Source organism: Nomascus leucogenys, chromosome 7b, assembly GCF_006542625.1.
Source record: "Nomascus leucogenys isolate Asia chromosome 7b, Asia_NLE_v1, whole genome shotgun sequence".
Lineage (NCBI taxonomy): Eukaryota > Metazoa > Chordata > Mammalia > Primates > Hylobatidae > Nomascus > Nomascus leucogenys.
Genome location: NC_044387.1, coordinates 103,779,378 through 103,793,568, shown reverse-complemented (window position 1 = coordinate 103,793,568; position 14,191 = coordinate 103,779,378). Strand labels below are relative to the sequence as shown.

The window sequence follows — 14,191 nt, the reverse complement described above, 5'->3', positions numbered from 1 at the left end:
GCTATACATCTCTGCAAAAATTGATTGAGGTTATGTTTGCAACTGAGTCCCAGATGTCTTTAAAGACAGTGAGTCATCACTTCTGGAAGGACCCCTTTTAGACCCTTCATCTCTCTGCAGCCTGAGACTCCTTGCAAATACCTCCTCACTGTGGTTGGAGCTGGGCAGTCATTGGAAAGCCTGGAATCTAGAGAGTGGATTGCGTTTTTGGTGATCTGCAAGTTCCTGGCTATTTTAGACATCCCTTGTTGAAACATCACAGGATAAATATTGCACCGACATAGCTGAAGCATCACTGACAGGCTTTTAAGAACATGTTATGTTAGTAGAACCAGGAGTCTGTTGGAAGTGTGATGTATGCAAATGTCAGAAGAAAGTCTCTACTAATCCAGAAAAGCCTGAATAAAACACTGCACAATCTATAATTCATGTTCTGTATCATAATTCATACCCAGACTTTCAGGCAAATTATACTTTAGCAAGGGTTTAAAAATTATTGCAGAGCATATGTCACAGACAGCCAAGATATTTCATGATTATATATGAGCCACTATTTTTTCTTGTAGAACATTTTTGTGTTGTCTGTCAGCTGATGAATGGATAAGCAAATTGTGATATATGCATTCAGTGGAATATTATTTGTCAATAAAAAGAAATGAAGTACTGATACGGGCTACAATATAGAGGAAACTTGAAAACATCATGATAGGTGAAATAAACCAATCACAAAAAACTACATGGATTGCGTGATCCACTTCTATGAAATGTCCAGAACAGGTAAATCTATACAGATAGAAAATGATTGCTGGTTCACAATCTGGTGAATATATGAAAAAAATCAAACTGTACACTTTATTTTTGCTTATTTATTTTCATTTAATTTTTTTAGAGACAACGTATTGCTCTGTAACCCAGGCTGGAGTGCAGTGGCGTGATCATAGCTCACTGCAGCCTCAACCTCCTGGGCTCAAGCCATCCTCCCACCTCAGCCTCCTGAGTAGCTGGGACTACAGGCATGTGCCACCCACCTGATTAATTTTTGATTTTATTTTATGTTATGTATTTATTTATTTTATATAGACAGAGTCTTGCTATGTTCCCCAGGCTGGTCTCAAACTCTTGGCCTGAAGCAGTCTTCCCAACTTGGCCTCCCAAGGGGTGGGGCTTATAGGCCTGAGGCACCTCGCTCAGTCGAATTGTACACTTTCAATAAGAGAGGCTGACACAAGAGAATGGCGTGAACCCGGGAGGCAGAGCTTGCAGTGAGCCGAGATCGGGCCACTGCACTCCAGCCTGGGCGACAGAGCGAGACTCCGTCTCAAAAAAAAAAAAAACATAAGTGATTGTATGATGTGTGAATTACATCTCAATACAACTATTAAAAACTTGAGGGTTTTAAAGTATTAATGGCTTACTACAAATTATAATTTAACTCTAAAAATGGAAAAGTCTCAGTTCAGAACTAGGTCATTTAGATCAATAACTTTAGGTTAAGGCCACATAGTACTGAACGTGACTATTAAAAGGGCAGAGTTATAAATAGTCTGGTTCGCATGTTTCTCTCGCTCTGTAACATGATTACCATTCATCTTGGACACCTTGTCAAATTCTGAAGTGAAATCTCAAGAAAGCTGTTACAACACTAAGGAGGTGAGACTGTGCAGTGGAACGTGCTCCCAGAAACGAAAGCTTATAAATTAAGCTGAGAGTTGGTGAATCTGCAAGATTTATGGCTCATGTAAAAATATGTTAACACAACCGTAAATTGATACACCACCAAATTGCACTCTGTCTTCTTACACAATACTGTTTAAGCTGTCAGGCACAGTCTTTTGCGAGAATTAATTGCCACGTGTTAAATTGAAATGGAGTCTCCCGTGACTTGACGGAGCGCTTTCGGAGCCAGTACAAAATGTTCTTTGACCAGCTTGCAGGAGACACAGAGCAGGCTGTCCAAACAAACAGGGATTTGAAAAAATTAATTCATGGCGTCCATAATAAAGCCTTAGGGATTTGGGGGCATTAAATTTAACTTCATTTAATCCTTTAGAACAAGTACAAAAGAACTATGTGCCTTTACTTATCAAAGCACAACCTGGCTTTAAAATCTTTTGAGCAGGATCTTAAAAGGTCACAGATTGGGAATATTGCCTCAGGAAGGTCTTTCTCTATCATTCTGTTTGTTTGTTTTTTGTGTGTCTGTGTTGGAAGTTGCAGAGGTTAAAATTGTTTCTTGAAATACCTGGAGGTCCAACCATCTTTCAGGAACCTCCATTTTCTAGGCAAATTTTGCCTCTTAGTTATAGGTCAATAGAGCGTGAGCTCTCTATGTGATAAACCATCAAGATTGGTTAAAGGGCGGGGCACAGTGGCTCATGCCTGTAATCCCAGCACTTTGGGAGGCTGAGGCAGGTGAATCACTTGAGCCCAGGAGTTCAAGACCAGCCTGGCCAACATGGTAAAACTCTGTCTCTACTAAAAATACGAAAATTAGCCGGGCGTGTTGGTGCACACCTGTAGTCTCAGCTACTCAGGGGGCTAAGGCAGGAGAATTGCTTGAACCCAGGAGGTAGAGGTTGCAGTGAGCCAAGATGGCACCATTGCACTCCAGCCTGGGCAACAGAGTGAAACTCTGTCAAAACAAACAAACAAACTTGGTTGAAAGCCAGCCTCCTCTTGTTGTTGTTGTTGCTCTTGGCTGATTTGGGGGTCTTCTATCCTCTCTCTAGAGCAGTGGTCGCCAACTTTTTTGGCACCAGGCACTGGTTTCATGGAAGACAATTTCTCCATGAATGGGGTGGGGGGTGGGGGGGATGGTTTCGGGGTGATTCAAGTGCATTACATTTATTGTGTACTTTATTTCTATTGTAATACATAATGAAATAATTATACACTTACCATAATGTAGAATCAGTGGGAACCCTGATCTTGTTTTCCTGCAACTAGATGGTCCCATTTGGGGGTGATGGGAGACAGTGACAGATCATCAGGCATTAGATTCTCATTAAAGAGCACACAACCCAGATCCCTCACATGCGCAGTTCACAAAAGGTTCTCGCTTCTATGAGAATCTAATGCTGCTGCTGATCTGAGGAGGTGGAACTCAGGCGGTAATGCGAGTGATGGGAGCAGCTGTAAATACAGAAGAAGCTTCGGTGTGGCCCGGCGGTTGGGGACCCCTGCTCTAGAGTGGCTTCGAATCTCGTCATGGTCCTGGCCTCCCTGGATGACAGGCAAGAGTCACATGTCTACCAGCTCTGCCTGAATCAGAAAGGGCCTCCGTAGAAATTTCTGCCTATTTATTTTTCCCTCTGAACCTTCTGGAATTTTCAATAATGACCTCAGGACTACTTTTACTAATGCAATCCTTCTGCATTCTGAATTCACGACACAGTATTTGATATTCTGCGTTTCAAACTCTCACTGTCCGTAGTTTAAAACACTTGTGGTCATATGCTACCAGTCACTAGTTCTTTAGTAGACAGCCTGCTTTCTTCATATATTCTCTCTGACTAGGAATTTCAGAGAGATGCTTTTCACAGGTTCATGTTCTTTCCACCCTGAAGGATTCTATCTTAAGGAGTATTTTCTGGTCCAATTTATACTGGAGCCACCGAATCTACCAACACTAGTTTTCCCTCTGCCTGTCTCTGTATGTCCACAGCTCTCATTCTCGTCCACCTCTTTTTTAAAACTGTCATAAAATTAAAACAATAACTCACTATTCTCTATAGGCTTTAGGATATTTTATGTTTCCTATTCATAATTCAGGAAATGGGTTGATCTAACACCATCTATTCCAAATCTTTATTCATTAAACAAATGAATTAACAAATTAGATTCATTCTAATCTAACTTTATCTTTCTAGTGGATTTATTCATACCAGTTACACTGGTAGAGTTGTCTTTCATTGTTACTTAATACATGGGTAGTCTTGTTAATTTAAATTAAAATTTTAAAAATGGAGAAAGAGGATGAAAAAGCCAATAAGGAGATAAAGACCAGATGACTGTGAAATCAGTTCTAACTTTGTAAATCTCTCATCTTGAGCTGCTACATGGCAAATGAGTGAAACATTTCAGGTCTTTAAGGCGACATTTATTCAAAAGGCTGCTTTTTATTTTATAACAGCTTTATTAAGATGTATTTTACATAACATACAATGCATACATTTAAAGTGTATAATTTAGTGGATTTAATATATGCACAGAGTTGGCCGGGCACAGTGGCTCACGCCTGTAATCCCAGCACTTTGGGAGGCTGAGGCGGGCAGATCACGAGGTCAGGAGATCGAGATCACGGTGAAACCCCGTCTCTACTAAAAATACAAAAAATTAGCTGAGCGCGGTGGCAGGCACCTGTAGTCCCAGCTACTCAGGAGGCTGAGGCAGGAGAATGGTGTGAACCCAGAAGGCGGAGCTTGCAGTGAGCCGAGATCGCGCCACTGCACTCCAGCGGGGCGACAGAGCAAGACTCTGTCTCAAAAAAAAAAAAAAAAAATATATATATATATATATATATATATGTATATATGCACAGAGTTGTACAACCATCCTGAAATCATTTTAGAACATTTTCTCATCCCCAAAGAAACTCCATACCCACTGGCAGTCATTCCCATCTCCCTCCTTCCTTGTCTCTCACGCTCTAGGAAATGCAATCTACTTTGTGTCTCTGGATTTGATTTTACTATTATTATTTTTTTTTAAGACGGAGTCTGGCTCTGTCCCCCAGGCTGGAGTGCAGTGGCGCAATCTCGGCTCACTGCAACCTCTGCCTGCCAGGTTCAAGCAATTCTCCTGCCCTAGCCTCCCGAGTAGCTTGGAATACAGGCATGTGCCACCACGCCTGGCTAATTTTTTGTATTTTTAGTAGAGATGGGGTTTCACCATGTTGGCCAGGCTGGTCTTGAACTCCTGACCTCGTGATCCGCCCGCCTCAGCCTCCCAAAGTGCTGGGATTACAAGCGTGAGCCACCGTGTCTGGCCCTGGATTTGATTACTCTGGACATTTCCTATAAATGAAATTATACAATATATAGTCCTTTGTGACTGGCTTCTTTCACTGAGCATCATGTTTTCAAGGTTTATCCATGTTGTAGCATGTATCGACACTGCATTTCTTTTTATTGCTGAATAACGTTCCATTGTATGGATAGTCCACATTTTATTTATCCATTCTTCAGTTCCTGGACATTCGGGCTGTTAAAGCTTTTTAGCTATTGTGGTTAACGCTGCTATGAACATTTGTGTGCAAGTTCTGTGTGAACATAGGCTTGAAGTTCTCTTAAGTATAGAACTAAGAATGGAATTGCTTGGTCACATGGCAACTCTGTATCTCCCTTTGAGGAACTGCCAGACCATTTTCCATGGTGCTTGCACCATTTTGTGTCCCCACCCACAGCATGTGAAGGTTGCAATTTCTCCACCCTCGCCAACACTTGTTACTATTATCTCTTTTTCATCATAGCCATCCTCGTGGGTGTTAAGTGGTACTTCATTGTGGCTGTTTATTTTTAATGTGGTATTGAGTGATAGTGGACCCTTTTTTTTTTTTTTTAGATGGAATCTCGCTCTGTCGCCAGACTGGAGTGCAGTGACATGATGTCAGCTCACCACAACCTCTGCCTCCCGTTCAAGCTATTCTCCTGCCTCAGCCTCCCAAGTAGCTGAGACTACAGGCGCCTACCACCACACCTAGCTAATTTTTGTATTTTTAGTAGAGACAGGCGTTTCACCATGTTGGCCAGGATGGTCTCGATCTCTTGACCTCGTGATCCGCCCACCTCAGCCTCCCAAAGTGCTGGGGTTACAGGCGTGAGCCACCGCATCTGGCCGGTAGTGGACCTTTATGGATTAAAAAAAAAAAAAAAAAGGCTGGGCACAGTGGCTCACACCTGTAATCCCAGTACTTTGGGAGGCCAAGCGGGGTGGATCACGAGGTCAGGAGATCGAGACCATCCTGGCTAACACGGTGAAACCCCCGTCTCTACTAAAAATACCAAAAATTAGCCAGGCGTGGTAGCGGGCGCCTGTAGTCCCAGCTACTCGGGAGGCTGAGGCAGGAGAATGGCGTGAACCTGGGAGGCGGAGCTTGCGGTGAGCCGAGATCGCGCCACTGCACTCCAGCCTGGGAGACAGAGCGAGACTCTGTCTCAGAAAAAAAAAAAAAAAAAAAAAGACTTTGCCAGTCATAGTTACCTTTATCATCTGATAGACTGATGTTCATCATGCTAATTCCATTGTCTTTTAGAGCAGCGTTTCCCAATCTTTTTTCTTTCCTAAGCCATGTCCTCTTGGAAAAATATGAAAAGTGCATGCTACCCGGAGATTCTCATATACTTCCTAGATTGAGGATTATCTTAACCCGTTATCTGAAACTTTTTTATTTCACAGATCAGTAAAATAAAATTGCCAACTTTGTATTTGGCCATTTACCAACTACATTAACATGATTTCATCAAAGAAAGGACATTTAACCCTCAAAAAAATAGAATAACTATTTCACGCCAAAGAGTCTTTTTCAAGGCTGTTTTATCAGCCCCTCCCCCAACCTGTCCTTAATTTCTAGTATGAAAATTCTAGTTTCTCATGTGGCTTCCCACAAGACCTCTGGTGAGGACTTACATTGGAATAATGTTACGGATACTGTAGCAGGCCTCTGGCCGTCTCTGACAAGTGTACAGCCCAACAGGCAGGCAAATGGGTGAATGAACAGAGAAGGCATGAGACAGGGCTGCTGCCTAAGCCTGAGCCAAGAGTGTTCCCGTAGCCACCTCTGTTCTATTTCAAGCAGATCTGTGCCTAAAAATACTGGCCCTGCCTATCTTCATTATCTGAGTATAAAATTTTTCTTTGGCTGGGCGCGGTGGCTCACGCCTGTAATACTAGCACTTTGGGAAGCCGAGATGGGCAGATCACCTGAGGTCAGGAGTTCGAGACCAGCCTGACCAACATGGAGAAACCCTGTCTCTACTAAAAATACAAAAATTAGCCAGTCGTGGTGGCGGGCGCCTGTAATCCCAGCTACTTGGGAGGCTGAGGCAAGAGAATAGCTTGAACGGGAGGCAGAAGTTGTGGCGAGCCGAGATTGCCCCATTGCACTCCAGCCTGGGCAACAAGGGCAAAACGCCATCTCAAAAAAATAAAAATAAAAAATAAATAAATAAAAATAAAATAAAATTTTTCTTCTCTGATGCAAGCCAAAAACATGAGATGAAATGTTGTAGGAGTTCCCAGTGGAGGCATCAGTGGGGCACATCCAGCACATACTGATCAATCTCAGCCTTTCTAAAAATGGGACAATATGCCATAATGTACCACATGATGTGATGCCAAAAAATTGCACAGCGTTCATATGGAGGGTTCTTGCCTGTAAAATTCAGCCTGAGCCTATCACTTAGACCTCTAGGTCCAACTATCAATTTCCAGGGGATACAAGGGTTTGCAGCACAAGTCAAATGATACCACTAGGAAACAATCAGCCAGTGTAGATTGTGGGAGTCTGCAGACAAATGACCCATTTTCTTTAACATATTATAGCATGTTGAAAAGAGACTTACAGAATAAAAGAGACTTAGAGATGTAGCAGCCAATTTGTGATTCTCATTGTATCCTGAGTCAAACAAATCGTCTGTAAAAAGGCATTTTTAAGATGAAGTAGAGCAATTCACATATGATCTGAATATTAGATTATATTCAGGAATGGTTATTAGTTTTCTTAAGTGATAAATAGCAAAGGGATGATGTTTTTTAAAGTCTTTACCATTCTTTTTTGGTTCATAAGTGTGATGATTTTGTTTTCATGTTAAAGTGTGAGATCAGCCTCTCTCAAACCTTGTTACTACATCAGCACCACATTACCCATCCAATGTGAAAAAAAAAACTTTACTAATTATCACTTAGACATGCGCACTGAAGTATTTACAAGACACAAGTTGTCTGAGATTTCTTTCAAAATACTCAAGAAGGCTCAGCATGATGGCTCACACCTACAATCCCTGCACTTTGGGAGGCTGTGGTGGGAGGATCAGTTGAGCCCAGGAGTTCGAGACCAGCCCTGACAACATAGCAAGACCTCATTCTACAACAAATTTAAAAATTAGCTGGGCATGGTGATGTGTGCCTGTAGTCCCAGCTACTTGAGAGGCTGAGGTGGGAGAATTGCTTGAGCCCGGGATCTTGAGGCTGCAATGAGCCGTGATCATGCTATTGCACTCCAGCCTGGGCAACACGAAAAAAAAAAAAAAAAGAAAAGAAAAAAATGCTCAAGAAAAAAGAATTATATTGGGGAAATGGATGAAAATTAATTGGCAGAAAAATTAACATAAACAGACCCAGAAATGAGACAAATAATAGAATAAGTGGACAAGGACTTTAAGATAGCAACTATGCCTATATCCTGAAAGTTCAAGATGGTAGAGAAAAAGTATGCCCATGTTAAAAAGAGACATGGGAAATCTTTTTAGAGACCCAATTAAAACTTTTAGAAATAAAACTAAATGTCCAAAATAAAAAATATATTGGATAAAATTAATAACAGATTAGAAAGTGCAGAAGAAAAGATTAGTAAATGTGAATATATAGCAGTACAAACTGTCCAAACTAAAACATACAGAAAAAAAGACTGAAAAAAGAATAAAATATAAGTGAACTATGGGACAACTTCAGTTAGTCTAATATACGTGTAATTGTGTAATGGGAGTCTGGTGGGAAGAGGAAGCAGAGGATCATAAAAAATATTTGAAGAAAGAATAGCCAAAACATTTCCAAATTTAATGCAAACTATTAATCCACAGGTTTAAGAAACTTAACAAATCCCAACACAAGACGTGTAAAGAAGACTACGATAAAATACATCAAAATCTAGTTGTTAAATCTACTACTAAAAAGGAAAAAAAAAAAACCAACCAGGAAGAAGATACAGGTATGCAGGAATAAAGATAAGAATGACAGCAAACTTCTTGTTAGAAATAATATAAACCAGAAGATAGTGGCAAAGCAACCTTATAGTACTAAAAGACAAAACAAAATAAAAAACACTGTCAACTTAGATTTTTATATTCAGTAACAATGTCTTCAAAAGCAAAATCAAAATAAAGACTTTTTCAGACATACAAAACCAAAAGAATTAATCACCAGTAGACCTACACTATAAGAAATGTTAAGAGAAGTCCCTTAGGCAAAAGTATAATGCCAGGTGGAAGTCTGGTTTTATACAAAGGAATAAAGAACACCAGAAATGCTCATTGTGTAGGGGGTATGGGGGAGAGCAGGGGAGGTTAATATAAAAGACTCTTTTTTGGTATTTAAAAAAATCTCTTTGAAACATAATTTTGTAAAGCAAAAATAACCACAATGCATTGTGGGCCTTATAAATAGAAGTAAAATTTTTGACAAGAGCACAAAGGCCAATCCAGGATTTGAATTTATTGTTGCAAGTATATGTGAAACAGCATGACATTACTTGATGGTAGATTATGATGTTAAAATGCTTATCAGGGGTTGGGAAACATTTTCTGTAAAGGGTCAGGTAGTAAATATTTCAGTCTTTGCAGGCCTTATGGTCTCTGTCACAACTACTCAATTCTACTGTTTTCGTATTCTATTTTATTTTTATTTTTACTTTTTTTTTTTTTTGAGACAGGGCTTCACTCTGTTATCCAGCCTGTAGTGCAGTGGCATGATCACAGCTGCTGCAGCCTTAAGCTCCTGAGCTCAAGCAATGCTCCCATCTCAGCCTCCCAAGTAGCTGAGGCTACAGGTGCATGCCACTACACCCAGCTAATTTTTTTTTTTTTTTTGATAGAGATGGGGTCTCCCTGTGTGGCCCAGGCTGGTCTTGAACTCCTTCTGTGATCCTTTCACCTCAGCCTCCCAAAGTGCTGGGATTACAGATGTGAGCTACTGCACCCACCCTCAATACTGTTGTTGTTGTGCAAAAGCAGCCACAGGCAATAAATACACTAATGAGTGTGGGTGTATTTCAATAAAACTTTATTTACAATAACAGGTGGCAAGCAGATTTGGCTCAGGGGCTATAGTTTGCCATCCCCTGATATATACTATAAACCCTAAATCAGTCATTAAAAAAAGAGAGGTATAGCTAATAAACCAACAAACAGATAAATGAAATTATAGAAAATACTCAACAAATTCATAAGAAGGCAAAATGGGGAATGCAATAAATAGAAAACAAACAGTAAGATGGTAGGTTAAACCTAACCATATTAATAATCACATTAAAAGTAAATGGACTACCAGTCATTAAATGACCTAAATCAGAATTGAAGGGAAAAAAAGACCCAAGTATATGCTCCTTACAATAAATGCACTTTAAATATGAAAATAATAAAAGGTTATAAGTAAAAAGATGGAAAAAGATATGCCATGATAAAAGTAATCAAAAGAAAGCTGAAGTACTACATAAAGTTGATTTCATACCATGGAATATTATCAGAGATGAACAGAGTCATTTCACATTGATAAAGGGCTCAAGTCATAAAAAAAAAATAGCAATCTTAAATGTTTTTGTACATAATAACAGAGCTTTAAAATGCATAAAGGAAAACTGGTAGAATTGAAAGGAGAAATAGATAATTCCACAATTATACTGAAATATTTCAATTTTGTTTTTGTTTTTTTGAGACAGTTTTTTTTTTTTTTTTTTTTTTGGCTTTTGTTGCCCAGGCTGGAGAGAAATGACTCAATCTCAGCTCACTGCAACCTCCGCCTGCTGGGTTCAAGCGATTCTCTTCCCTCAGCCTCCCTAGTAGCTGGGACTACAGGTGCTGGCCACCATGTTCGGCTAATTTATGTATTTTTAGTAGAGACGGGGTTTCACCATGTTGGCCAGGCTGACCTCAGGTGATCTGCGTACCTTAGCCTCCCAAAGTGCTGGGATTACAAGCGTGAGCCACCGCACCCGGCCTATACTGAAATATTTCAACACTCTCTCTTAGTTATTGATAGAATAAACAGACATAAAATCAGTAAGCGTATACAAGATTTCAACAAAATGATCAACTAACTTGACCTAATTGAAATTCCACCCAACAACAGCAAAATATACATTGTTTTTCAGTGCACAGACAAAGCATTCAAGACTAGCCCTGAAACTTTAACAGGATGGTAGGTAAATAGTTCTATCACAGCCATTTATCTTTTTATCATTTGAGGACACTATCTCTCTATCACATGCCTTCATGACAGACAGAACAAGAGGAAATAAAAATGACAGAGTACAGGTAACAGAGAGCGCAGTCAAGGAATGCATCAAACCTCCAGGCAAAACTGATCTGCCACGACCAGGAACAGGGCCTAATTAAAATGCAAATGACAAGTACTAAATCTTTATTGTGAAATCACAAAGGGAGAAATTAGAAATAGAAATAAAGCTACCTTATTTGGTAGACTGTAATTTAAATACACATAGTTCATTAGGAGAAAAAATGAATTAGGGGAAAAATAAACATACAGTCCAAACACAAAATTTCCCTATACAGTCACACATCACCTAATGGTGGGGGTACATTCTGAGAAACGTGTCATTAGGTGATTTGGTTGTTGTGAAAACATCGAAGAGTGTACTTAACTCTAAATGGTATAGCCCACTATATACCTAGGCTGTATGGTATAGCCTACTGCTCCTAGGCTGCAAATCTGTACAGCAGGTTACTATACTGAATATTGTAGGCAATTGTAACACAATGGTATTTGTGTATCTAAACATAGGAAAGGCATATTAAAAGTACAGCATAAAATATTTAAAATGGTACACATATATGGGGCACTTACTATGAGTAAAGCTTGCAGAACTGGAAGTTGCTCTGGGTAAGTCAGTGAGTGAATGGTGAGTGAGTGTGAAGGCCTAGGACATTGCTGTACACCACTATAGACTTTATATAAACACTGTACACTTGGGCTACACTAATTTTTTTTTTTTTTTCTTGAGAAGAGTCTCATTCTGTTGCTCAGGCTGGAGTGTAATGGCGTGATCTTGGCTCACTGCAGCCTCCACCTCCTGGGTTCAAGCAATTCTCCTGCCTCAGCCTTCCAAGTAGCTGGGACTACAGGTGCGCACCACCACGCCCAGCTAAATTTTGTATTTTTAGTAGAGACGGGGTTTTGCCATGTTGGCCAGGCTGGTCTCAAACTCCTGACCTCAGGTGATCCACCCGCCTTGGCCTCCCAAAGAGCTGGGATTACAGGCGTAAGCCACTGAGCCCAGCCACTAAATTTACTTTAAAAATGTCTTTCTTCAACAATAAATTAACCTTAGCTTACTGTAACGTTTTTACTTTATAAACATTTTTTAAAAAAATATTTTGACTCTTTTGTAATAACACAGCTTAAAACACAAACACATTGTACAGCTACATATATATATACATATTTTCTTTCTTTATATCCTTAGTCTCTAAGTTCTTTTCTGTTTTTAACTTTTATTTATTTATTTTTTACTTTTTAAACATTTTTTGGTGAAAAACGAAGAGGCAAACACACACATTAGCCTAGGCCTACACAGGGCAGGATCACGGGTATCACTGTCTTCCATCTTCACATCTTGTCCCACTGCAAGGTCTTCATGGGAAGTAACGGGCATGGAGCTGTCGTCTCCTGTAATAACAATGCTTTCTTCCGGATACCTCCTGAAGGACCTGCCTGAGTTTTACTTAACTTTTTTTAATAAGTAGATGGAGTACGCTCTAAAATAATGATAAAAAGTATAGTTTAGTAAATACATAAACCAGTAAAATAGTCATTTATTATCAAGTATTATGTACTGTACATAATTGTATGTGTGATACTTTTATATGACCGGCAGCCCAGTATTCATAACATGTGAGCAATGCATTGCACTACCGTGTGACAATGAATATGGTAGCTATGATGTCACTAGGCAATAGGAATTTTTCAGCCGCTTTATAATCTTAGGGGCCCATCATCGTTCATGCAGTTTGTCATTGACTGAAATGTCATTGTACGGTACATGCCTGTACATTATTTTTTGCATTGCTTTGAAGAGATAATGCTAATCCATTAATTTGATTATGACAGGAACTCATGACTCTACAAGTCACCAAATGATTAAAGTGAAACAAAATCCCCTCTAACTAAATGGAAGGCAAAGTATGTAAAAACTTTCAGAGATCAAGCCACAAAAGAGACTTGTCATGTGTGGGCCAAGGAAATAGCAGCTATGTAGACAAATGGTGATGGGGAAATAGAATTTTAACCCTGGAATCTTAACATTAAAAAGTTTTTAGTTGATTTTTTTCACTGTTGATCCCCTAATCTTATTTCTTCTGACAATGACATTTTCTGCTGAAGGTTAGAGCTATAATTTCAGTGGAGTAGAATGAATGTCCTGGCCTTCTGCAGGCACAGGCCCTGGAGTTTAATTCCGTTCCCCTAGTGAGAAGCTGCAGGACTTGTAGCATGTCCGGTAACCCCTTCTGCAGCCACCTTCCCACACCAGGGTAGGCTGTGATCAGGAGCCAGTCATCAGCGCTAATCCTACAGACAGACAGTTGCTCACTTGGACAACGTTTCAGCGAGATCGTGAAGCTATGTGGAGGAACCCACGTGGTGTGGATGTGATCAAGTGTTCTCACCAAAATACCTGGGCAAGGAATTGGTGCCAAAAGACCCTAGGCCAGCTTCCAGGTCTATGCTGTCTAACAGGAATATGTGAGCCACACATGAAATGTTAAACCTTTTCACAGCCATGTTTGGAAAAGCAAAAAGAAATTAAGTAAAATTAATTTTAGAGTTTCATTAAATCCATTATATCCAAATAGTATCGTTTCTCTACATACAGTCAATATAAACATTATTAATGAAATATTTTACTTTCTTTATTCTAAGTCTTCAAAATCTGGAGAGTATTTTATACTTTCAGCACATGTGAACTTGGATTAATGAAATATTTTACTTTCTTTATTCTAAGTCTTCAAAATCTGGAGCGTATTTTATACTTTCAGCGCATGTGAACTTGGACTGGTCACATTACAGGTACTCAACAGTCATATGTGGCTCCTGGCTACCGTATAGGACAGTGCAGAACTAAATGATTGATGGTGGAATAGTGGACAAGAAAACCTTCGGCAATATACAAGTATAAAGTCAATATTTTTATTATCAGGGAAAATATGCAGTGCTAATATCTTACATGTTCAGTTCTGCCTTG

At 39.7% G+C, this 14,191-nt stretch overlaps 1 non-coding gene across 1 annotated transcript; it reads left to right on the top strand.

Annotated features, from left to right (window-relative positions):
* Window positions 1-7,766: 7,766 nt before the first annotated feature.
* Window positions 7,767-7,873, top strand: LOC115836188. The gene has a single exon (XR_004031173.1). It is a non-coding gene; the product is annotated as a small nucleolar RNA U13 (small nucleolar RNA).
* Window positions 7,874-14,191: the final 6,318 nt, after the last annotated feature.